Source organism: Danio rerio, chromosome 11, assembly GCF_052040795.2.
Source record: "Danio rerio strain M-AB ecotype USA chromosome 11, GRCz13ab, whole genome shotgun sequence".
In the NCBI taxonomy this organism is placed as follows: Eukaryota; Metazoa; Chordata; class Actinopteri; order Cypriniformes; family Danionidae; genus Danio; species Danio rerio.
Window position 1 is genome coordinate 40,412,501 of NC_141031.1, and position 10,000 is coordinate 40,422,500.

At 31.1% G+C, this 10,000-nt stretch overlaps 1 protein-coding gene and 1 long non-coding RNA gene across 3 annotated transcripts in view; one reads left to right on the forward strand and one right to left on the reverse strand.

Annotated features, from left to right (window-relative positions):
* Positions 1–10,000, reverse strand: part of bsnb (bassoon (presynaptic cytomatrix protein) b) — a 178,382-nt gene that overhangs the window by 74,071 nt on the left and 94,311 nt on the right. The gene's annotated exons all lie outside the window — the stretch shown is intronic.
* Positions 3,563–6,770, forward strand: LOC147841865 (uncharacterized). Its single transcript, XR_015503058.1, has 3 exons — positions 3,563–4,116; positions 4,157–4,578; positions 5,069–6,770. It is a non-coding gene; the product is annotated as an uncharacterized LOC147841865 (long non-coding RNA).

Below are 10,000 nucleotides of genomic sequence, written 5' to 3' on the forward strand. Positions count from 1 at the left end.
TATATATATATATATATATATATATATATATATATATATATATATATATATATATATATATATATATATATATATATATATATATATATATATATATATATATATTCCTAATTTAAATATATATATATATATTCCTAATTTAAATATATATATATATATATATATAATTATATTTTAAATTATTATAATAATAATATATATATATATATATATATATATATATATATATATATATATATATATATATATATATATATATATATATATATATATATATATATTATAGGCCTGTGTCGAATAAAATTAGGCCGATATCTTTAAACCAATAAATTACACAATTTTACTGAACTGCCTGCCTTTTAGTTTTATTAAAATGTGGCTGCAGAGCGCACACCTTGGAAGGAATGCCAATAACTTAGGGTTATTTCCAATCAAGGCTTGCAGCTTGCACACACAAATAGGGTGGGATGCACTCATAGAGTGCAAGCGGTGCACACGCTGATTGATGCAAGTAGAACTAACCAATCTGCTTCACACTTTGTATGGAACATACACATTTCAGTAATAATGGCAGACTAAGAACCTCAGACAAACACAGCGCATCCAAACACTGCAGTGCATTTTAATTATTTTCATCAATAAAAACTTGTATCGGAACCGCAGCAATAGTTTTTCCATTTGTCATTCTCGAACAAAGAGGTTGATGGTCGCCTAGTTTTGAGAGACAAGCACAAAGTGCATTAAAAATTGTGTAAGGAAACCACACGCTCGCGCTTTTCACATGCTTTTCAAAAGTTCACACTTAAAATAATGCTTGACTATTTTAGCAGCTTTGGTATGCTGTCCCGGGAGAATACCCTGAGCTCAGAGATAGATGAGCCCAAGGCTCCCGTCTGGTCAATAAGCATTAGCAGGGATACAAGATCAGGTAGTTCTCGATAACTTCCCAAGAATAGACCACTTACTGCGCCACTTTGTACGTAGCAGGTGCTAGTGACTTTAACTTTTGTTGATTGTTTTTTGAGTGTGGGAAGAAACCGGAGTACTCTGGGAAAACCCACAGAACATGCAAATTCCACACAGAGAGTGTCGACTGGCTCAGCTAGTGTTTGAACCAACGACCCCCTGGCTGTGGGGTAACATTGCTAGCCACTAAGCTAGCCACAATCTTATCACATGCTCCTCTCGAAATTAGTTTGTGAAACTTCACATGTGAACGGACTCCGGTTGGGTTCAGTCATCATCACCTCAGGTCAGGATACCAACACACAGTTTACAGAGTGATACAGAGTTTACTGCATCCTTATTATTGACATCTTACAGATGTTGATATATCTTAAAGTTTGCTTTAATTGTTCAGCTTTTACACTTTTGCACACTGTAACATTTAAAAACATTTTATTTTTAATTTATTAAGTTTAAAAGTCTCTTTAACACTTTAGTTTTATGTTATAAGACATAAGAGACATCTATGCCTTAGTTATGTTGATAAATTAAAATAGTACTTAAACAAAAATGGCTAATATATATATATATATATATATATATATATATATATATATATATATATATATATATATATATATATATATATATATATATATATTCCTAATATTAATATATAAAAATATATAATTATTGATAGCAAATGATATGAAACATTTTATTGTGATATTCTTTTTGCTAATATATTATATATAAAAATAATGAAATAAATTGGATTTAATATGGCCCTATTCTTATAATTAAACATATTTCGTGTAGAAAAATCCAATATATATATATATATATATATATATATATATATATATATATATATATATATATATGTATAGATAGATAGATAGATAGATAGATAGATAGATAGATAGATAGATAGATAGATAGATAGATAGATAGATAGATAGATAGATAGATAGATAGATAGATAGATAGATAGATAGATAGATAGATAGATAGATAGATAGATAGATAGATAGATAGATAGATAGATAGATAGATAGATATGCAAATATATAGGTCATACTTAATGAGCTTATTTGTATGATGCCTTACAACAAACATTTTCTATTTATATCTGAGGGAACATATCCGTTCTTATGAGCATACCAAAAAAATACACATAATTTATAAAAAAAAAATTTTATTTTTTTTATTTTTACCAAATGAGAAATTAAATGAAGCAAAAAAAAAAAATAAAATTGTACACAGAATTACATACATATTTGGAATGTCATTAGCGTGCGTAAACAAGGACACACTGTACCTTTGTTATAAAAACTATCCCTTTAAAATCTAAATGATCATGCTGTCACAGACAGTATGCCCACCTATAATTATATAACAATGCTTTTCAATGCGAAAGGAGCATGGTGTTCCACATGCAGAGAGTTTGTCCAATCAAAACAAAGGTCTTTACATACAGTATAGAGACATCTTTAAATTAAAAAAAGATGTTACAAGTCACAGGGAGGCTGGAAAATGATCACAAAAAACTAAAGTGCATTTATAGTAAGAAAAGAGTCAGTGAAAAGAGCTAAGAAAACCAATGGAATAGCACCTTTAAAGCAAGGAGAGTTTCCCACTGACAACCTGAACACACTGTAACATGAAAATAGCCTTCTGAAAATCTCTTTTGTCTAATAAACGATTCTGCAATTCTGCTTTACTGACCCGAGCACTTAAAGCAAACTGCTTTTAGATTTCACCAGCTGTAAGACGCCGTCAATCTCCAGAAAAAAAAATCTGTTAGTAATCAATAACATTTTTAGATTAAAGGACCTGCCATTTTGTGTGCCTGTAAACCCAGACAAACGCAGCTAACCACACATTCTGCTTGAGAAGGTTGCATGCTCGAAATATCAGAGGCGTCATGAGAGTCACGATTCCCAGAGGGAGTCGACTCCATGAGGTGCGAATTGCTGCGAAAACTCCTGCGGGAATAATGCGGGAGATTAACATGATGTCACAGCATTTCAGGGTTTAAATAACGGGGATTCCGCCACTCACTACAACAAGTCCAGTTGCTTTGGATTAGGATTAAATTTGAGCAGACTCATTAATATGCGGCGCGCGTGACGATCTGTCTGTCAGCGTTTCACACATCGGCTAAGCTCTTCTGAGGGAGGTTTACTGCGGTACCACGGCAGATGAGAGAAGCTGTTTGGGGATATTTTATTGATCTACACTTCATTTAAAGGTGAAGCGTGTCACTTTTTGAAGTTTAAATACTTTTTCCATGAGTCCTAGAGTAGTTTAGAAGTTGCTGATTTTTTTCAGGGCTCCGCCATAAGATTACATCCATCCAAGGTCAAAAAAACACTTTTTCCCCCTCATAATATATATATATATATATATATATATATATATATATATATATATATATATATATATATATATATATCCTCTTAATCAATATATATATATATATATATATATATATATATATATATATATATATATATATATATATATATACATATATATATATATACATATATATATATATATACATATATAGATTGAGAGGGCTAATAATAATGACCTTAATTTTTTTTCTTTCAAATTAAAAACTGTTTTTATTCTAGGCGAAATAAAACAAATTAGACTTTCCCCAGAAGAAAAAATATCAGTGCTTCCCACACATAGGCCCTATAATACACACGGCGCAAGGCACGACCCAAATGTTGTTTGCTAGTTTCAGCTTGTTTTAAGTGTTGCAGCATGCTGTTTAAATAGCAAATGCATTTGCGCTCATATGTGTGCCCATAGGCGTTCTGATCTAAAAAGGAAGTGTGTTGAGGCGTATTGCTATTTTGAGGATCTAAAATAGACTGTGCTATAGACCAGCTGAGAGGAGGGCTAAAGTCCAGCGTAGAGCGTGTTAGTTGTGCACCTCACTTAAACATTAAAGATAGATAGATAGATTCAAATATTATTATTTTCTACATAAATATTTAAAAAAATGCCTCCATGCCTTGATATTGGGAGGCTTGTTCAGTTTATTCACGACAATTTGCTTTGTTATAATGCTATTATTAGCAGTAGTATTGTTTATTTTTATGCATATTTATATTTGTTTTAATAAAAACAAGCTTAGATTTGTCCACTTGTCAGGTTTTGGACCATATGAGGTATAGCTTGTAGTTTTTAATAGTTTATTGAACACACTTCATTATTATTGTTCATTTATTAATTTGCTGGAAATTAGAACTGAATTTAGAAATAGCTTTGAAACAGATCCTAATAAACACAATTAATAATGTAGGCTAATGGATGTCTGTGTGTACAACACGTTTCCTTGTCCACGGAAGAGAGCGAAAGTGAAAGTAGATAACGAAGAGGCTCATCTCTCATTCTCGCGCTGTAGATGCTCTGTTTAACTATTTTCTCGCTAGTGAAGTGTTCAGTTTCGTCATGTAAATAGCAAAAAAAAAAAAAACAGTGGCACAGTGGGTAGCATGTTCGCCTCAGAGCAAGAAGGTTGCTGGTTCAAGACTTGGCTGGGTCTGTGTGGAGTTTGCATGTTCTCCAAGCGTTCGTGTGGGTTTCCTCCAGGTGCTCCAGTTTCCCCCACAAGTCCAAAGACATGCGTAATAGGAGAATTGGGTAGGCTAAATAGTCTGTATGAGTGTGTGTGAATGTTTCCCAGTAATGGGTTGCAGCTGGAAGGGCATCCACTGCATAAAACATATGGTAGATAGGTTGTCGCTTCACTCCACTGTGGCGACCCCAGATTAATTAAGGGACTAAGCCAAAAAGAAAATAAATGAATTAATTAATAATTTTGGTCTTGTGACGGACATGTGACCTATTCAGCTAATATGATGAACGACATTATAAAGCATACGTTTTGAATGCTGTCCATTTTGACAGCTTTATTAAAGATTAATGTCAATTTGTACATGCTCCATATTGACTCTCTCCAAAGGATATTAAGGCCCAATTCCAATTCTACCCCTTAGCCCTTCCCCTTACCAAATTCCTAATTCTCTTTAGGGATGTTAGGGGTAAATTTTAAAGCCCTTCCCCTTCACACTCTGTTTCAAGGGCCATGGGGAAAGGAAAGGGGTACAAATATAGAATTGGGATTGGGACTAAATGTTTACTGAAAGCTGTTCAGCAGCGGAATCACACGTTAGTTGTAATGTTTTGCCGCAACAATTCAAAGAGATGGAAAGTAAATAAACAGCAGGCAGATTTGACGCAGGTAAAAGCGTCTTACGTCTGTGCGCATGCTTGTTCTAGAGTGGATGGCAATTTTTTTTTTTTAAGAATCGAAAATGATAGTGTGGACATGGAGCATTTTCAGATGAAAACACCATTTTTAAATGTATCCTGATAAGTGTGGACGTAGCCTTTATCAGCATGTCATTGCGAAAGTACTGTATTTCCAACACAATCTCACAGCAATTTGTAACTTTTTTAATTAGCGGCTAATTCGTACAAATTAGTATGATTTGCTTATCCCACAATGGCAGTTGGGTTCAGGGGCGGGGTTAGGTGCCACGCCTACTGTTTAAAATCTTGCATTTTCGTACAACTGACCTAGTATGAAAGTAGCCAATAAACAAACAATATGTAAAATAGTTACGTTTTCTCGTGAGATCAAGCTGGTTTTTCAAACAACGTGTATCTTTTAATGTTACATGCGCGCAAGTAATTTATGACCATTGCAATACTGAATTAATTTCAATATATTTCAGAGCCCTCGTTTGACTCCACAAACGCTGATCCGAAAGCTATCAGCGCTGTGCGATTAAGCATATCACTAAACCAGGGGATTGTCAACATAATAAGTCTAACGTAAGAAGCTTTAGATAAAAGCATCTGCTAAATGACTACTTACACATATTCATATCTGAGCTCCATCTTTCTGCACATTTCACTATCTGAATTTGCTTCTCAACGTCTTTCAGAATCATATTCTTTTTTCTAGACAAAGGTAGTGCTTTGTTGATGTGTTCGGAGTTGATTGAAATCCTCAAAAACACTTTCTGCAAGCTCATATACTCGCACACTGACATCTCACTTCATGCTACCGGGAAAACAGAAATCTATTTTGCCGAACGGCTTCTAGTGCTGGACATTTTTTTTGAGAAAAACAAAATATATTTATCATATAAAACGCATTTGCTTTCTAGACAGCATCCATTATGCCCAGCGCACAATGTCACCTTGAGTCTTATTGGTCTAAATATAATATACATCCCACTAATGTGACGCGCTTAAAAAAAGACACACATCTAATCTGATGACACCAGGCATGTGTCTTAAATGAAAATCCCTGACACAGGCGAAACATCATATCCCCTGAACACACACACACACACACACACACACACACACACACACACACACACACACACACACACACACACAGAGAGAGAGAGAGAGAGAGACCTTGTCTGACACATGGATTCAAACTTTCTCCTGCCTCTCATTTCATGCACTATTTATAATGTGCTCTCCCTTTCTGAATTATTGATTGGCCATACCTTTTTTTTTTTACTTAGTAGTTCACTCACACTTCAACACACACACACTCATGGAGATGAGGGTCGTTAGGATGTAATGAGGCATACAGTATGATATATGATCAAAAATACAGTCACACAAGCATCAAAGCTAATGCTCAATGTTTAATCATATAGAAACAGCTAATGAAAAGTAAAAAAAAGCACCATTTTTCAATGCATTTCCAAATCTATATTAATATGCATAGTGAAAATTAAGGTTATTGATGGAAGTGACAATTTAACGTTTTCGACACATAATTTAGGTTTATTTTGTAAGCCACTAATCAATTTTATTGCAAATTTCAGATAAAAATATTTTTGTTTAGAGCATTTTTAATAATAAAATATCAAAAAAAGTAAATAAAATTTAAATTAATTCAATGAAAATTAAATTAAATTAAAACAAAGTGAAATAAAAATTAAATAAAATAAATAACAATAATAAAATTAAATAAAATTAAATTAAATTAAATTAAATTAAATTAATTTAATTAATTAATTAAATTAAATTAAATTAAATTAAATTAAATTAAATTAAATTAAATTAAATTAAATTAAATTAAATTAAATTAAATTAAATTAAATTAAAAAAATCTGCATTGTAATTAATTAATTGATTATTTCTAATTCAAATAACAAAGAAGGTCCTCATTCAGTAATGTATTTAATAAACAGCTGTTTATTTAATCATTTATTGAGTGCAGACCTTTTTTTGACTTAAAATGCACAACATATCTTTTTTTTTTCTTCTGATTTGGAAGCTTGTCATGAAAGGCATGTTTATACAAGACATTTTTGAAGGGCTGCTCTCTAAATAAAAGTGTTCAGAGGCGAAGACTGAGTGCAAATCTGAGAGTGTGTTTAACACACACATCATGTTCGAGCCCAGCCACTCAATCTAATACCAAGATCTCAATCTAAACCTTTCATAAGCCTCTTGAAGATTTACTGAGAGAAAGAGCTTTAACTTTATAAGCATCAAGATCACATCACTTTAGATTCATGTGAGCATCAGGATATGCAGAGAGCTCATGTAAAGGGTCATGAAACCCTCCTTTTAGTTCAAGACCACCTCACAAATTTTTTAAGCAACTTAAATATATCAGTGTTAACTGGACATTTGTTTATTGGTTTAATAATTAATTTTTTGTAATGTAATGTGCATTTGTGCATCTGTTCATTTTTATCAATCAATCAATCAGTCTGTCTGTCAGTACATAACAGTAAATAAATATGTACATAAATACATAAGCAAATAGATAAGTAAATTAATCCATAAATTCCTACATAAATAAAACAATAAATATTTTTATCTCTTTCAAACCTTTATTCATTTTTGAACGTAGTTCCATATTATTTTCCTCAGCTCAACATGCTAATGAGAGAGTGTCCGTCAATTATCAGAAGGCGGCCTTTATGCCATTATTGGTTGATAGTTAGAAAAATTGTGTTCGATTTTTTTGACTGCATGGCTTCTGATGATTTACAGACCCCAAAGTCCTTTTAAGGCAACTTTTTGTATCCTATAGTCTTTGCAGCTACCCTTCATAATATAAATACATATTATTGAACCTTTGAATGTTTTTTTTTCTTTTTTAAATATTTCCCAAATGATGTTTAACAGAGCAAAGAAATTTTTACAGTATGTCTGATAATATTTTTTCTTCTGGAGAAAGTCTTATTTGTTTTATTTCAGCTAGAATAAAAGCAGTTTTAATTTTTTAAACACCATTTTAAGGACAAAATTATTAGCCCATTTAGGCTATTTTTTTCATTAGTCTATAGACCTAAATAAACTATTAAACTATATGAGTTAAACTATAGATAGATAAACTATTGAATCTAACCTGTCTAGTTAACCTAATTAACCTAGTTAAGCCTTTAAATGTCACTTTAAGCTGTATAGAAGTGTCTTGAAAAATATCTAGTCAAATATTATTTACTGTCATCATGACAAAGATAAAATAAGTCAGTTATTAGAAATGAGTTATTAAAACTATTATGTTTAGACATGTATATAATTTGTGAATATTTAATTACATTGATTTATTTTGTGTTTTTGTTTATTTATTTATTTTTATTTATTTTTGTATACCTGGTAAATAATGTTTTTTTTATTAGTAAATATTTTAAACGTACACATATACCTCAATCTGTGAACTATATGTCTTTCTAAATATTTTTTTATTTATTTTAATAAATGTAAAAAAACAAAACAAATGCTTATTCAAACATTTAATTAGTTTTGTAAATAATTTGTTAAACAATTTCATATTGCTTTATTTTTACGCTTATTTAGTTGGATTTACCTAATTCGGGAGGGAAAGTAATAGTTCATATGTATTTGTTTATTTATTATATTATATTTTATAATGTATTTTTCTGCAAATATATTTACATATTTATTTACTTAATGTGGTCTATATATATATAATTGCACTTTTATATATATATAATTGCACTTTATTTAGTAAACAAATTAATATGAAGAAAAAATATTTATTAGTACTTTCAGTATTCAGTAAACAAATTGAGTACATATTTATTTATTTATTTATTACTGCAAAAACAGATTTACATAATTTGATCAATTTAATATAACAATATTTATTAGTATTTTATTTAGTAAACAAATTAAGTACATATTTATTTATTTACGACTGCAAAAATATATTTACATATTTATTTACTTCATTTGGTTAATATAATATATATAAATATTTATTAGTACTTCATTCAGTATACAAATTAAGTACATATTTAATTTTTTATTTGTTTATATTATTTTGTTATTTTTGCATGAAGACCAACATAACAAACATTATATATGCAGGGTAGGAACACATTTATTTATTTATTTTATTTTTTATTTCATTTCATTTTCAATTTCAAGCAATGACTACAGTATAAAAATATGATAACATCATCTTCCCAAAAACTCAGGAGCTCCACTTTACGATGACTAAGAACAGCAGGCCGATGAATCACACAAGCACTATCCATGATGGAGCTCCCTGGATTCAATTTTATCATTACTACAACTACTACTACAACTACACCCACCAACACATCACATCTGATCTGAAGACACAACTATTCTACTCTCTTCCAGAGTCACTGTAACCAACGCTGAACCACATACAGAATATAATATATGTCTATCTCCACATGTAGCAGTTGAGATCTGTGCCGCAGCTGAAATCCTCTAGTTCAGACTGACTCATGCGTCTCAGTGCTGCTTTCTCTGAATATACTTAATGCAGGAGCAGAAGACCTCAGCACACAGCAGGATAAAACACTGCTCGCATTCACCTCGAAATTAAGTTTTGGTCTTTTCGGATTTTTATGAAGCGGTTTTGTTTTCCCTAAAGAAAACATTTAAACACATCTTAAAGGCAGAGTACACTGTAATATAAATATAATATCTATCTATCTATCCATCCATCCATCCATCCATCCATCCATCCATCCATCCATCCATC